Source organism: Mustela lutreola, chromosome 3, assembly GCF_030435805.1.
Source record: "Mustela lutreola isolate mMusLut2 chromosome 3, mMusLut2.pri, whole genome shotgun sequence".
NCBI classification, from domain to species: domain Eukaryota; kingdom Metazoa; phylum Chordata; class Mammalia; order Carnivora; family Mustelidae; genus Mustela; species Mustela lutreola.
In genome coordinates, this window is record NC_081292.1 from 111,390,999 (window position 1) to 111,407,681 (window position 16,683).

The 16,683-nt window shown below is 32.7% G+C and overlaps 1 protein-coding gene across 2 annotated transcripts in view; it reads right to left on the bottom strand.

The window, feature by feature from the left end:
- DPP10 (dipeptidyl peptidase like 10) overlaps positions 1-16,683 on the bottom strand; it is a 646,930-nt gene that overhangs the window by 457,036 nt on the left and 173,211 nt on the right. The window lies entirely within an intron of this gene.

Below are 16,683 nucleotides of genomic sequence, written 5' to 3' on the forward strand. Positions count from 1 at the left end.
CAAGAATATTAATAAAAAGTATACGTGTATGTAAGCCCCTGACATAAAAACTATTTAAACTCCCCTTTTTAGTTCAAGAGCCTAAGAAATGGAAAGATAATATGGTTGAAGTACCAAAATCTGGCATAACAAACGTGTTTTTGATACAAGAGGCTATAAAAAGTTAGCAGTATTTCATTTTCTTTTCAATAGCATTTTTATTTACTGTATAAAATCATCTTTGTTACCTTTCAACAGTGACCTTCACTCTGGCTGAAAATAAAATGTCAAAGATATATACTAACCTCATTAGATACTGTTTTTTAAAGGTTCAGCACTTATTGCAGTGAGAGCTTTGTTTCTTCCAGCTAAAAAGCTGGGGTAAAGAATCAATAACTTCAAATGCAATTTCCTCTGACATGAATCAACCACATATTTAATCCACAAAATAACTGCTAAGAAACAACTGAAAAAAAAAAATGCTACTAATGGTGATAGAACCGTATGATCCCAAGGCTAGAAGAGGGCATCGTGATCATATATGGATTTTTAAAACAAAATGCTCCATTTGAGATTCTAACACATTAAAATTGGAACTTACTTTATTCATTCAACAAATACTGGACCTTTAATTTTCAAAATTTCAAAATTTTAAATGAAGTATTAAGTTCCTGGAGACATATCGAGGATCTGTCCTGAGGGATTCACACTTGCAAAACAAAAGAGCAAATGCTAAATGTCAGAATGAGGATACAGAGTATTGCAGAAGTTCAAAGAAATGAAGGGAAATGTCTTGCACAAGGCATCAGAGAAGGACTCAGTCATAAATAAAATGACGAACTCTCATCCGAGGGATTACAAAGTGTTAAAGCCACTTTGGAAGACAAGAGTTTTCTCACAAAACTAAATACACAATCCAGCATTTGTGCTTTGTGGTATTTACCCAGATGAACTGAAAACCTATGTTCACACAAAACTCTGGGTATGAACTTCACTCATAACTGCCAAAACTTGGAAGGAACCAAGATGTCCCTCAGGAGGTGAATCAATAAACAAGCTGTGATATATCCAGATAACAGAAGATTAGGTAGTGATAAAAAATGAGCCATCAACTATGACAACATATGGAGAAAACTCAAATGCCTACAACTAGGTGAAAGAAGACAATTCAAAAAGACTATACACTATATGATTTCAACTATGTAATATTCTGAAAAATGGAAACTATGGAGACACTAAAAATAGATGAGTGTTTGCCAGGGGTTGTGGGGCAGAGTGGGGAAGGAAACAGGCAGGGCACAGAAGATTTCTACATCAGTAAATCTACGCTGTATGATCTATAATGGTAGATATGTGTAATTACACCCTTGTCTAAACCAGGGCACCTGGGTAGCTCAGTCCATTAAGCACCTGACTCTCAATTTCAGCTCAGGTCATGACCTCAGTGTTGCGAGACTGAGCCTTGCGTTGGGCTCCAAGCTTAGCAGAGTCCACTTGAGATTCTTAGTCTCTCTTTCTCCCTCTGCTCCTCCCCCAGCTCTCACTCTCTCAAATAAATAAAATCTTTAAAATATTAAAAAATATATATATATATGTATGTTTGTGTGTGTGTGTGTATTTTTTTTAAAAGGATTTTGTTGTTGTTCCTAGGTAAATTTGGCATATTTTGTCTACTATATATTTTATTATACAGATTTCACACGTATTTTATTACTACATCCTTTATAATGCAGATACAGCTATAAATGTTAATATAAGAAATATCTTATAAGGCAAGTATACCATATCAAATAATCTTATTTTCAAGAAATATTTCAAATTATGTATCAGTAATTCTCAAACATATCTTCCTTTATATGGGCTTTAAAATAATATTTTAACCTATCAAATGGAGAATCTTAAAATTGTACTACATATACACACTGAATTGAAAAACTTTAGCCATTTAGTAATATTAAAGTTTTTCACTCAGAACTACTTATACACTCACATTTTGTACATTTATTAGATCACATCTTCTGTTTTTTATATAGATCCTCTACTTTTCCTATTATATTTAGTCCTAATGATACATAGTTTACTATTATCATGAACAGAATACTTATCATTCTTACTTTAATACTATATATTCTAGATATATAAGGTTTTCAATATTACATATTATAGATATATAAGGATTTCACAGATTCACAGATGTACAAAATAATACAGAAAGAAAATCCTTTATATACTTCATTCAGTTTCTCTTAAATATATGCAACCTCTTTCATAATGAATATCACAAAAAGAAATTGATATTTATACAAAGCTATTCAGATTACAATTTTACATGTTCAATTTTACATTTCCTGTGTGGGTGTGGGTGTGTCTGGGTGATTTTATTATATATGATGAGCAACTGTCAAGATACAGAATAACTGTGTCACAGGACAGAACTGTACTTTTATTACCATAGCCTCCCTCTGCAGCCATTGGCAAACACTGATCTATTTTCCATCTCTGTAATTTTGTTATTTCCATCTCCATAATTTTGTTATACTATGTAAAAAGGATAATACAACATGCAACCTTTGGAAATGGGCCTTTTTTCTCACTGTGGTTATAATTTGCATTTCCCAAATAGCTAATAAAAATCTTTTAATGTGAATATTTGTAAACAGTATATTTCCTTCAGTGAAATGTCTATTCATGCCATTTGCCCATATCTAATTAGATTACTTTTGTGTGTTTGTTGGTTTACCAATTGAATTAGAAAGTTCTTTATTCGAGACACAAATCATTTGCCAGATATTCAATTTCAAATACTTTTTCAAAACCGTTGAGGTCTAGTTCATCAATTTTTCCTTTTATAAATCATGTTTTTGCTGTCAAAACCAAAAACTCTTTACCCACTCTGGGATCTTGCAGATTTTCTCCTATTTTTTTTTTTTTTTCTAACAGGGTGATAGTTCTATATTTTGTATGTAAGTCCTTGATGCATTTTGAGTTACTTTTCGAATATGGTTTGAGGATCATTTGAGATTCATATTTTATTTAAATTTTCTTCTACTCGATGCCCAATTTCGCTAGCACCATTTATTAAAAAGCATTTATTTCATTTTAGTAAATTATTCCATTATGCTGAATGACAGAAACAATGTTGAATAATAATGGTGGTAATGACACACCTGTCCTTTTTTCTACAATGGCAGCATCTTCAATATTTCATTATAGAATAAGATATTTTCTTTCTAGAATTTTGGTAAGGAATATCATTCATAGAAAGTATTTTTATTTCTATGTCAGAGTTTTTATTTGAAATTACTATATCATCATGCAACTTCAGCCTCTTTCATACAAACATATTTTTCTTCCTTTAATGTATTGCTATAAAAACTGTATAAATGAAACTTTCTATTTCCAGCAAACTTCTTTCTTTATAACAAAGCCTAATTGGTCAAGTGAATTATTACTGTTTTATACTGCTAGATTAATTGCAAAATCTTTACTTAAATGTTTAGATCTGTGTTGATGAACAAAATGACATGATTCATTTTTCATTTTGCATCATACTGATCAATTAATATTTTAATATTTAAATATTTTATTTAATATTTATATTTATTTAAATTAGTATTTAATTTTAATATAATGATTTAAATTCTTAAATTATTAGTAAATTATTTATTTTTATTTATTATTTTATTTATATTTAAATATTAAATATTATGTTTATTTATATTTTTATTTATTTATTATTAAATTGTTTATTTATATATTTAAATATTGTGAATTATAATAATTATAATAATATAATAATTATAATAAAATATTGTTGATTTATTTATATTTATTTATTTCTTGTAATTTGCCATAATTTCATATATTTTAAAAGAAGATTTTTTTTCCTTTAACTCCAATTTACCTGGAATTGATTTTAAAATCAACCCATCAAGGGGCGCCTGGGTGGCTCAGTGGGTTAAAGACTCAAGCTTCAGCTCAGGTCATGATCCCAGGATCCTGGGATTGAGCCCCACATTGGGCTCTCTTCTCAGCAGGGAGCCTGCTTCCCTTTCTCTCTCTCTCTACCTGCCTCTCTGCCTACTTGTGATCTCTGTCAAATAAATAAATAAAATCTTAAAAAAATAAAAAAATGAAAAAAAAATAAAATCAACCCATCAAAGTAATTCAAATTATTATAATTCATCTTCCTTTTAAACAATAATCAGAGAAAGAGAGACATATATGTGATTTAAGAACTAATTTCTTTGGTTTCATTCATTACTGAGAGAACAAACTATATACTTCATTCTTTTTTCTTTCTTTTCCTCTTTATTTCTTTCTTCATTCCTTTCTTTAAATTTGTCTTAGCTCCTGGGCACTGAAGTCTCTTGAATATTTCAGTCCTGGAATAAAGAGTTCTTCTGCCTATATATATAATGAGTAACTAAGCTTCTCATTGAATACCCTCCCAAGCTGGCTTCTCTCCTCCATCTTCTGTCTCTTCATATCTCATCATAATCTTTTGGGGTGTTCATCCTTTGCAATTAATCTTCCATTTTCCAAATGCCCTCCCAATCCTATTGGGCATGTTCATTCCACAGGGAAAACTGAGGCCCAGTGAGATTAAAAGTGAGAAAGTTTACATGGTTAGGAAGAGGCAGGACTGAAATGGAACCTGCATCTCTCTGACTTATTAAACTCCAATGTCTCTCAAATTGAGTTTTTTCTCCTCATCCTCTTTCAGACTGTATCAATTAGGTCTTTTTAAAAGCGACAATATACAATTTTATATATGTTATTTTAAGAATATTCTTGCTATCTTTTAGCCACAAGAACCCTTCTCCAAATCAAAATTCAGCTCCTCAGCATCCCCTCCTCAGATCTTACCAGCATTCCTTTCTGGTTCAACCTGCCCAAGAAAGTCCCATTGCCACAGTCTTTCTCTTTTCTCACAGCACTCACTAAGAAGTAGGGCTTTATTGCTTTGTTTTGTATTCTTCAAGAAAATGGCCTGTACCCTGTCAGGAAAATCCCAAATTAAACCTCTGCTCACTGCTGGGAGCTGTTTCACCTGTTCAGTAGCATTCAAGCATTCCCTGTCACACCTCATCAGCAAATATAAACCATATTAGAACCTCATTTCGTAGGAACTGAATTTATGCTAGAATCATCTGGATATATATATATATATATATATATATATATATATATATATATGTTTTAATCTGGAGAAATCTTATTATTTGATACATTTTTAACAACTTTCTCTGTATTTCAACACAAAGGCCACACTTAACAACAGTGGCTCATGGACACCATTCATCCCAAATCCATCCACATTGAATGCAGAGTAGATAGGTCAGAGGGAAAGTGGTAACAGAGTGTAAAGGATTTTAAGATATGAACCCCCTCATGTACAGTACCTTTCTTACAAATCTTCCTAAGAGGAAATTCTGAAACACTATCTATTCCCTAATATAACAAAATATTACTTATTTAATATCCATCTCTCTTGGGGTGCCTGAGGGTCTCGGTTGGTTAAGCTTCCAACTCTTAGTTTTGGCCCTTCTTTCCCTCTCTAAAAAATAAAATAAAATAAAATAATAAAAATTTTAAAAATTAAAAAAAAATAAAGAAAGAAAAGAAATAGGCACAGGTTGTACTAGGACACATCTTTTTTTTTTTTTCTGTTTCAATAATATGTACTTTCATTCTTCAAATTTACATTATGAACCAATTATTTAACTGGGAATTAGTAAACCTTTATTCTTTTTCTTGGTGATAAATTAAGAAACATTAGAGAGAGTTTGGGATTGTGTATCTGATCTCAAATGACAAACACTTTGACATTTAGTCTGCTGTATAGTGTTTCAACATCCTAGTGAAAGAAAAGAATGGGGAAAAAAGATGGAAAATAAGAAGGCAACTAATGACACAGCAGTTAGATAATAAAACAAAACTTCATGGTCTGTTGACTGGTTGAGAAATGTTCAAGCAACAAATATTTTGAATAGGTCTGGGACTTAGCCATAACTATCAGATATGAAGGAGTGGGAAATGTATTATCATTTCAGTGAATTTTAAAAATTCATCAATGTTTATTTTTTTATTTTTTTAAAAAGATCTTACTTATTTATTTGACAGACAGAGATCACAAGTAGGCAGAGAGGCAGGCAGAGAGAGAGGAAGGGAAACAGGCTCCCCACTGAGCAGAGAGCCTGATGTGGGGCTCGATCCCAGGACCCTGAGATCATGACCTGAGCCGAAGGCAGAGGCTTTAACCCACTGAGCCACCCAGGCGCCCTATCAATGTTTAAAATAGAAATAAAATAAAATAGAAATTGGGGCACCTGGGTGGCTCAGAGGGTTAAAGCCTCTGCCTTCGGCTCAGGTCATGATCCCAGGGTTCTGGGATCGAGTCCCGCATCGGGCTCTCTCCTTGGTGGGGAGCCCGCTTCCTCCTCTCTCTCTCTGCCTGCCTCTCTGCCTACTTGTGATCTCTGTCTGTCAAATAAATAAATAAAATCTTAAAAAAAAAATAGAAATGTGCTAGAAGAGTGTTAGTAGCACTAACACTAAACAGGTAACAACCTCCTGTAAAAGTAGATAGAGATTTAAACATTGCAGTGGGCAATGGAGGAGGTGGTATAGTGGGCATCAGGAGAGAGGCCAGAATCACGTGAACAGAAGGGGAAATGGTGTTGTACTTCTTGTGGAAAATTCTAACTAGCTGATTAGATATATTTTATTAGTGTTTTAACAGGAAATTATTTCAAATAGGAATTAAATTAAGAAATATTTCTGAACCTCTGATGTCAAGAGTAAACTAGATAAAAAGTAACACAGTTTCTATAAAGAGAAACAAAGAACTGAAAGTCAGAAATTAGTTTTTCTTCAGTTCAATACTAAAGAACTTTCTTTTTTCTTCTAAGATTATGCAATCAACTTATTTCAAAAGGCCATTTAGAAGCAAGATTGGATTTTTGGAAGAAAGCACAAAAATACCAGTAACAGTCTATGATCTTAAAAGACAGATTAGAGCAGAAAAAAGAACATGGAATGAATTATTTAATGTCAGTTCTGTCACTGAATTCATGTTGCCAAAGCTGAACATTTTAGCTAAGATTCTATATCTTGTAACCATTTAACAAATGATTACCATTGCCAATTTTTTTTAGTACAGTTGACATACAATGTTACATAAGTTTCAGACATACAACTTAGTGAATTGGCAAGTTTATATATTATAAGCTATGCTCACCACAAGTGTAGCTACTACCATCTGTCCCTTTATGTTCCCATTACGATATCCCTGACTGCATTCCTTATGTTGTGCTTTTTATTCCTAGGACTTATTCATACAATTACTGGAAGCCTATTTCTCCCACTCCCCTTTACCTATTTTACCCAACCCCAAATCCTCTGTTCCCTTCTCCTCTTGTGATTTTTGTTATACCATGCATGTTATTAGATTTTTGTGCTGCTCTTCATTGTTATAACAATAATCATAGTGTCTTTTTTGGCTAAAAAATACTTAGCCTTTTACCAGCAGTTATTAATTATTATAGGTTTTCAGATATAGTATGTATACATACACACACACACACACACACACATCAGAGAGGTATCTCATATTTAACTGCAATCTAACCAGAAATATGCTACCCAGTACCTTATTAGTTATAATGAGAGGTGGATTTTTTTTTAATGAAAATTTGATTGATTATTTGATTTAGAGAGAGCATGAGTCAGGAGAAGGGTAGAGGAAGAAACTCCACCCCAAGTGTGCAACTGGACACAGGGCTCGCTCTTAAGATCCTGAGATCATGACGGGAGCTGAAATCGAGAGTCGGACAATTAACTGAATGAGCCCTCCAGGTACACCCCTATTTATTTTTTAAAGAAATTAGCAAATACATGGAAATCATTAGGCAAAATATTCAGTTTACTAAAAGTCATTTTCATTATTATCATTAAAACATCAAAATGTATAAGTCAATATGAAGCAGCTTTAAATTTTTCAATTTCAGAACCACAAAGAAATGTTTTTTTGTTCTTCTGGAACATCCCTGTCTTTCACTCTTGTTTTAAGCCAAATGTTTCAAGATCTATGAATGTAAATCTCAGATTTACCCTACCAGAAACTCAGTATTTGAGTTTCTTCTTGTAATTAATTTTAAAAAAAGGTAAAATGTAAAAATCACTCTAAAGTCTCTTTTTGGAAAAAGGACATTTGACTATGTTGAATCTATAAGGCCAAAAATATGAATCACACAAATAATAAATTATTACTCTTTTCAATGAAGGAAATTTCAAGCAGCTTGTCATGTAGTATTGTTGTGACCATCAATTCAGCCATTCAAGCAGAAGTACAAAAAGAATTAGTGCATCACATAACATCTGTTTTATAGTACCAGAAAAACACCCTTGTTCCTTCTGGCATGTCGGGAATTTACTTTTGTATCTCTTTCTTTTGCCTTTTTTACCTCTCGTATCTTGCGGCAATAGCTAAATTTCTTGAAGAAAGAGGCCAGTCAATTCCTCATCAATTTTACTGCCTACAACTACTTTTGATTCAGATTAACCTAGTTTCTTATAAACTCTATTAATATATACCCTTCTAATACAATTTATTCCCTAAATCAGATTATTTTCCACTGAACATTTGTTCCTTCCTAAGTATATTTCTGGCACGTGATATTTATATCAAAAGCCATATTTCAATTATAAAAATGCATATTAAAAATCAGCTATGTGAAAAGTTACCAAACTATGACCAAAGCTGGGTCTATACTGAATAGAATCCAACAGGACAGCTGGTAAATAAGGTATCCTATATTTATTCATGTGTCTCCTTCTTCCCCTTCCCCACTCTGCTCCCTTTTCACCATACATGGGGAGAACTTTTATGAATTTTACATTGAATATGAAATAATGAAATGTAGATTACCAGAGGTTTGCCTCCTGTACCCCTTTCATCTTCTCTAAGGTTCCCAACACATGGTTATGGACCTATACTCCCATCTCTGTTCTCACACAAGAACAAGTAACAGTGCTGAAATAACAGAGATTGCATCAGAGCTAGGAGGTCATATGCTAATTCTAGTTCAACCCTTAGCTAGCACATATGCCCATGACAATTTCACTTAGTCTGTTTACACATCAGTTTCCTCTTTGTAGAGAGAAAAATTCTGACCAAAATCACACCACCGCCTGCTGTATTCCAGAAACTACTATAAACTCTCTCAGGACAAAACTGGAGGGGGAAGGACAGGGGTTATGTGGTCAGAACTCCACAACCATAACAGCTCTACTTTACCATATTTTTGACCTCTTCATATAGAATTTTATTGGAAATACCATGCACACACACTGGTATGTGTGCGCACACATGCTCATGCACACACACACACACACACACACATACAATGGCCTAGCAGTAGGATCCCCTCACTTCTATTATATGTTAGACAACTTCCCCTTGTTTTCAGCAGAGACTCTAGGTGCTCATCAAAGAAAGAAAGTATTTTCAGGTTCTGAAGGACTTATTAAATTCTACCTCAAACTTGTGATCTCTTGAATAAATAAATCAAGAGCTTTAGGATTTACTCATAGGTTTAATTAGTCAAATTAGTCAATTATTCAAAATGCTAATCATTCTCAAACCTCTTTTTGAGGCCTTTTTCAAATTAACATATCCTGGATTTGAGTAGAAAAGCTAAATATGAGAAATATACTTGCACAAAGTCTTTTCACATGGTGAGAAAATTATGCAATGATGCAGACACATGCACACTCTGGAATGATGCCTTTTTCCTTATTATTATTTTTTTTTTTACCTTAAAGTGCTATGGTTCTGCTTTGAGCCTTTGAGTTCTTATTTAGCCGTGTTCCTCCCTCAGGTACACTGTTTGTTTCAATTACATTACCATTAGCAAAGTTTTGGTTCATATCTTTAGTACCCTATAGCTCAGGTTTACAGAGTATATATAGTTTGTGAAAACTACCAAAGAGGGGTCCTACACTCAAAATTATATTCACAATAATATTACAACATTATCTTCCTTTTACACTGGGTTGAAATTTTCACCCTTGGTACAAAACAATGGTGGATGAAATTCAGAGCACTTTATTGTGAGCCAACACTATTATGTCTATATGCTCTCAATTAAAAAAAAAACAATTTCACTTAAGAATTTCCTTGATACAGGGGCGCCTGGGTGGCTCAGTGGGTTAGGCTGCTGCCTTTGGCTCGGGTCATGATCTCAGGGTCCTGGGATCGAGTCCCGCATCGGGCTCTCTGCTCAGCAGGGAGCCTGCTTCCCTCTCTCTCTCTCTGCCTGCCTCTCCATCTACTTGTGATCTCTCTCTGTCAAATAAATAAATAAAATCTTTAAAAAAAAAAAGAATTTCCTTGATACAATTATAAAATATAAAAATTGTATTAAATATCAATACTTAAATCTTTTAATATCTGTGTAAAATCTGCTTAAAATCTGAAGTACACTCAAACAAAATCAAAATCCCGTATACCAACACGATCATCGTCTCAAGGAAAAACACCTTGGCAGCTAGTTATGAACTGAATTAACCACCTTTTTTTTTTTTTTTTTCACATAACACCATATTTACAAGAAGGAATGAATAACAAACAATGACTTCAGATTTAAGTATAGGTTTCGTTTGGTATTTGAAAGTAGACTGTTCCTTTGAAACCTTTTGTAAACTGAAATGCATAAAGTGAAAGTACCCCCTGCCTTCTGAGAGCTCACATTATATTGTACCTGTTTTTATGAATGTCCTACATTAGTACTTGTTTTGGCTAACCAAAAGAAATCCAAAGAGGATTTTCAGTTTTACCAAAAAAAAAAAAAAAAAAAGAATCCTTATTATACTCATGTAGATTTTTCACAAAAACAAAGTAGCATAGTGCAAGCTTTCAGAAAACACAGGATACACAGGCAAATGCTTTTTTTCGAAATAGTGAAATGAGCCTCTCATGTAAAACATATACATGCATGAACATATAGACATACATACATGTGACTATCTGTTACAAATTATAAAATTATAAAATTTAAGCTCATAAGCAAAACTCATACATTTTGGAAAACTGGTGACTTCTACCTTGAATTTGACTGCTTTCCAATTTTTTTTTTTTTTTTTTTTTTTAAGATTTTAAGTAATCTCTGCACCACATGTGGGGCTTGAACTCACAACCTTGAGTTCAGGAGTCACACATGCTACTGAATGAACCAGCAAGCACTCCCCAGAATTTTTCTACTGAGACTTTTAAGTAGTGTTATCAATGACATTAACTATGTTTTTGTTCTATTTTGTTTTTATGTTGTACGATAAACCCCATAAACAATTGGAAAATTGGCATAATGCAATGAACTGATATTCTGCAAATGGCCGAGGCACAATGCTACAGAATCATGCATAAGTAAGAGCTCTTTCTAATGTAAAAGGTGGACTAATGGGTTTTAATGTAGAAAAGTACTGATAATTTATTGACATATTTTCAGATTCCACATGGCAACTAACCTTTGAGAATCAATCACCTGCCAAGTTTTCAAGAAGGATCAAGGAAGGACAACTATAATTATGTGAAAAGCTATTAAAACACATCGTCCATTTATAACTACATATAACATATAATTATGAGATCATGATTCCTTCATGTATGTCAACCAAAAAGAATTAACACAGAAAAACATATGAGCAATCTGATGCCTTCTATTCATCCAGACATTAAACAGATTTGTAAAAAGTAAGAAATAATGCTATTCTCACTATTTTTTCTTCTGAAAAATATGACTATTTTATTATATGTCATGTATATTCACATGTATAGTTTTATTATTGCCATTTTAAGTGATTAAGAAACATTTAGAAAAATTCTCAAAAATTATATTTTAATATCTAATATTTAATTTATTTAATATATTTTATGTTATATATATTAATAGTATATATTAATATATAATTTAATATCTAATCCAGTAAATGTTGATAGATATAATTGAAATGCCCAAAAAGTATTTTTAGGTCCTTAATAATCTGTTAAAATATACTACCCTAGGCCCTATTGTGTATATCACTGTGTATTTTATTGTTTACTTTTATCTACATTTCAAACAGCTAAGTGTATAATAAATAGTATTCTAGGTCTCTATGATGTGGATTTTTCTTTTGGCAATATCATCATTTTTTCATCAGATTTAATGATCATACCCTATATACTCTATTCCCCCTCAAGAAATTTCACAAAATACTTCTGTTAAAATCTCTAATTGCTAATGTAAGCATGAATAATTGGCAAGTTTGTTCCTGGTCAACATTTATTGGAAACCCAGTTTGTACTGATAATGCAAACTATTATGCATGGTATGATAAGCATGGGGAATTGTGTAGATGGTAAAGATATAAACCCTATGCTTGAAGGTTTCAAGTAGAATAAAGAGCTCATGTTAATCATAGACAGAGGCCAAAGCACATGTAAACTGTATCAGCAAGGTTTATCATCAGAGGGGTATCAGTGAACATGGAGGAATGAGTAGCTCCAAGAGGCTGTTACTCCACAGAAACATCAAAAAGCAAGCAAAACAGCCAGAATAAACTTTGTCAGAACACTGGAAAATAGTCAAACATTTACAACAATCTAGTAAACAATGAATCAAGAAAAAAGTAACCCAGAAATAGTAGAAAAGCTTTGTGGCATTTGTATTTGTCATTACTCCAATCCCCTCCCTAGTTCCGTGCTGATCTTTAAGTCAACAGCCTGCATTTAGAGTATGTGACCTTGGTCCCTGGGTTCTGGAAGAAGCAGAATAGACCTTATCTCAAAGAAACTCTGTTTGCCTGCTCTTCCTTGTCTGGAGCTATTGGAAAGACTGACAGAAGGCACTTATTTTTCTTACATCAGACCCAGAATACCCAGTACAGAAAATCAGTGGATATTATGAAAAATTTTATAAGGTAAAAGAATAAGCCACAGCTATCTGGGGGGTGGGTGGCATGGTGAAATTACAGTTAAAGCATAAAACAGAGCACTCAAGCTTGAGAAGCTGGGGCAAGATTTCTTTAAGAAATTAGAAATTCAAAGTGCTTACATATATTGGGAAATTCAGGAAACCACAAGCATGTTAAGAGCAGGTTGCATGTTCAGAAAAGACCTGAAAAGACCTTAAGTGTCCACCTCTGACTGAACTCTAGGCTTAATAAAAACAGGACTTGACAGCCAAGGCAGAGTTGTAAATGACCAGATTAAGTAGTGAATTAAATCCCCAGCACAGAACTGATCTGAAAAGAATGGGAGAGTTTGTTTGGCTCCTACAAATCAAGGAATTCTTTGTAAAAATACTAGCTGAACACAAGCTAAAGAAACTTCAGAGACTACATATGACAGAAAATTCTGACTTTTTAAAATACATCAGAAAAGTCAATAAAAACAACAAAAACAGCTCCAGTCTATAGCAAACAACAACAACAAAAATATGTTCTTAAGAGGGGGAAGAATCCAGTGTCAAGTGTTCTATATTATTGTATTCAAAATGCAGTTTTCAGTACAAAATTTAAAGCATAGGAAGAATCAAGATTGTATGGTCCACTGACAGGAAAAATTAGCAGAAACTGCCCCTGAGGAAGCAGAAACAAGTTTCTTATTAGATGAAGACTTTAAATCAACTGTTTTAAATATACTTACAGAACTAAAGGAAACCATGAACAAAGAGCAAAAGGAAACCATGACGACAATGTATAAAAAATGGAGAATATCATTAAAGAGATAGAAATTTTTTAAAAGATGTTATTTATTTATTTGACACAGAGAAAGACACAGGAAGAAAGGGAACAGAAGCAGGAGGTCAAGCACACTTCCTGCCGAGTGGGGAGCCTGATGTGGGGCTCGATGCCCAGAACCTGGGATCATGACCTGAGCTGAAGGTAGATGCCTAACTACTGAGTCACCCAGGTCCCCCAAGATAGAAATCTTTTAAAAAATCCACATATATTCTCGAGCTAAAATGTACTACAATGAGAATTAAAATTTACTAGAGGGTTTAAATAGGACGTTTGAGGAGGCAAAAGAAAAAAAACAGTAAACTAGAATTTAGGCTAACTGAAATTATCTACCCTGAGGAACAAAAAGAAAATAGAAAATAGAAAACAAAACAAAACTGAAAGACATGTGGAAGACCACTAGCATACCAATATAAGACCAAGGGAGTCCCAAATAGAGAGGAAAGAAAGGACAGAAAGAGTATCTGCAGAAATAATGCCAAACACCTGCTAAATTTGTAAAACTACATGTATTTATATGCTCAAGAAGGTCAAAAACTCCAGGAAGGATAAACACAGGGAGATCCAGGCTGAGATACACTGTAATCAAATTACCAAAAGCTAATGACAAACACACAATCTTGAAAGCAGCAAAAGACAATCAACTTACATATAGGGAATTTTCAATGGGTTTAACTGCAAATTTCTTTTTTTTTTTTTTTGAAATTTAAAGTCATTTATTCTTTTGAAAATATATTTGTTTTAAACAACAAAAAACCTAAGATTTAAATCTGTCCCTTATGAATAGCTTAAGCAATATACTAAATCATACTTACTTTGAACCAACAAAACACTGGCAGTAATGCAACTAATGTCTAATGAACCCAGAAGTTCAGATAAAATTAGAAGTTTGTGTGTCCTCTATAACAAAATTTTTCCTTAATTCAGAAAAAAAAAAAAAAATCTAGCATCCAATTTAAGTATATAAAGCCAAAATATTCTTTTTGCCTTAACTGCAAATTTCTTAACAAAAACTGTGAGGCCAGAAAGAGATGAGATATCATTATGAAAGTGCTGAAAAGAAAAAGCCGTCAACCAAAATCCTGTATCCAGCAAAACCATCCTTCAAAGTTGAAGGAGAAACCAAAACATTCCGAGTTTAACAAAAGCTGAGGAGGTTCATTACAAGTGGATCTGACCTAGTCTAGGGAATGCTAAAGGGATTGCTTTAGGATGAAGTAAAAGGAGTTAGTAACTTAAAATCAGATGAAAAAATAAAGAACTCTAGTAAAAATAACTATATAACTGAACATAAAAGTCAACATTACTGTATATTTGGTTTAGAATTCCACTCTATATTTCTTATATAAAAGACAAATGAAGAAATAATTTTAAATCTGTGTTAAAGGGTACACAATGTATAGAAGATATAATTTGCAACAAAACAAATAGCAAAGCTATATAGAAGTAGAGTTTATGTAGGCTATTGAGGTTGAGTTAGCATCAATTCAGAGAAAGTTGTAAGGGCACCTGGGTGGCTCTGTGAGTTAAGCTTCCAACTCTTGATTTTGTCTCAAGTCACTAACTCAGGGTTGTGAAACTCTGTATAGATTTGTAACAAGTAAATTAAAAAAAAAAAAGAAATTGAATCAGAAATGAAAAACATTCCAATAAAGAATTATCAGGATTAAATGGCTTTACTTGTGAATTCTAAAAAACACTTAAAAAATTAACACCAATGTTCTCAAACTCTTCCAAAAACCAGAAAAGGAGGGAATACTTATTGATTCATTCTATAAAGTTAGAATCATCCTGATGCAAATCTAAACAAATGTAAGAAAAGATAATTTATTAATATTCCTTATGAATATAGATGCAAAGCTCCTCAATACAATACTAGCAGAGAATGGCAGAAGTTTTTAAATTAACAAATCAAATTTTTCAGCATATCAAAAGGATTATGCATCATTAAGGAAAAGGATTTACCCTAGGAATGTAAGGGGAGCTCAACTAAAGAAGATCAACCAAAGTAACAACACATTATTAGGGGGAAACAAAGAAAGAGAATCACTTAATCATATCAATTAATGATAAAATGCGTTGACAAAATCCATCACTCTCTGCTCATAAAAAAAAATTTTTTTTTAAATCAGGAATAGAAGGAAACTTCCTCAAACTCACCAATAGATCGTTTATGAAAAACCCAAAGCTAAGACAATAGTCAATGATGAAAGACTGAAAGCTTTACCCCTATGATCAGAAATGAGAAAAAGATGTTCATTTTCACCACTGCTATTCAACACTGTACTAGAATCTAGCCAGAATAATTAGGCAAGATAAAGAAATAAAAGGAAGTGAATTTAGAAGGAAGAAATAAATTATATACACTAAAAGACCAAAAAATCCTTAATAGCCCCAGAGAACTAATCAGTGGATTCCATACAGTTAAAGGGTACCCAGTCAATATTCTACAAATAGTTGTATTTGTATACACCAGCATTGAGTAATCAAAAAAAAAAGATATTAAAAAATCAATTCTATTTTTTGTAACATCCAAAAGAATAAAATACTTAGGAGTAAATTTCACTGAAGAATGAAAGACTTGTACATTTAAAATCACGAAGTATTACTGAAAGAAATTAAAGACATAAATAAATGTTTGTCACTTGAAAGACTAATATTTCTAAGATGATAATATTAACCAAAGTGATCCACATATTCAACACAATTGCTATCAAAACCACAACTGCCTATTTTTGCAAAACTGGAAAAGCCAATTTTTGAATTAATATGAATTGCAAGGGACTCTGAATAGCAAAACAATTTTAAAAAATTTGTACCATTCATACTTTCTCATGTCAAAACTTACTACAAAGCTATAGTAACCAATACAGTGTGATGCTGGCACAAGGACAGATTCATAGAGCCATATATTAAAAA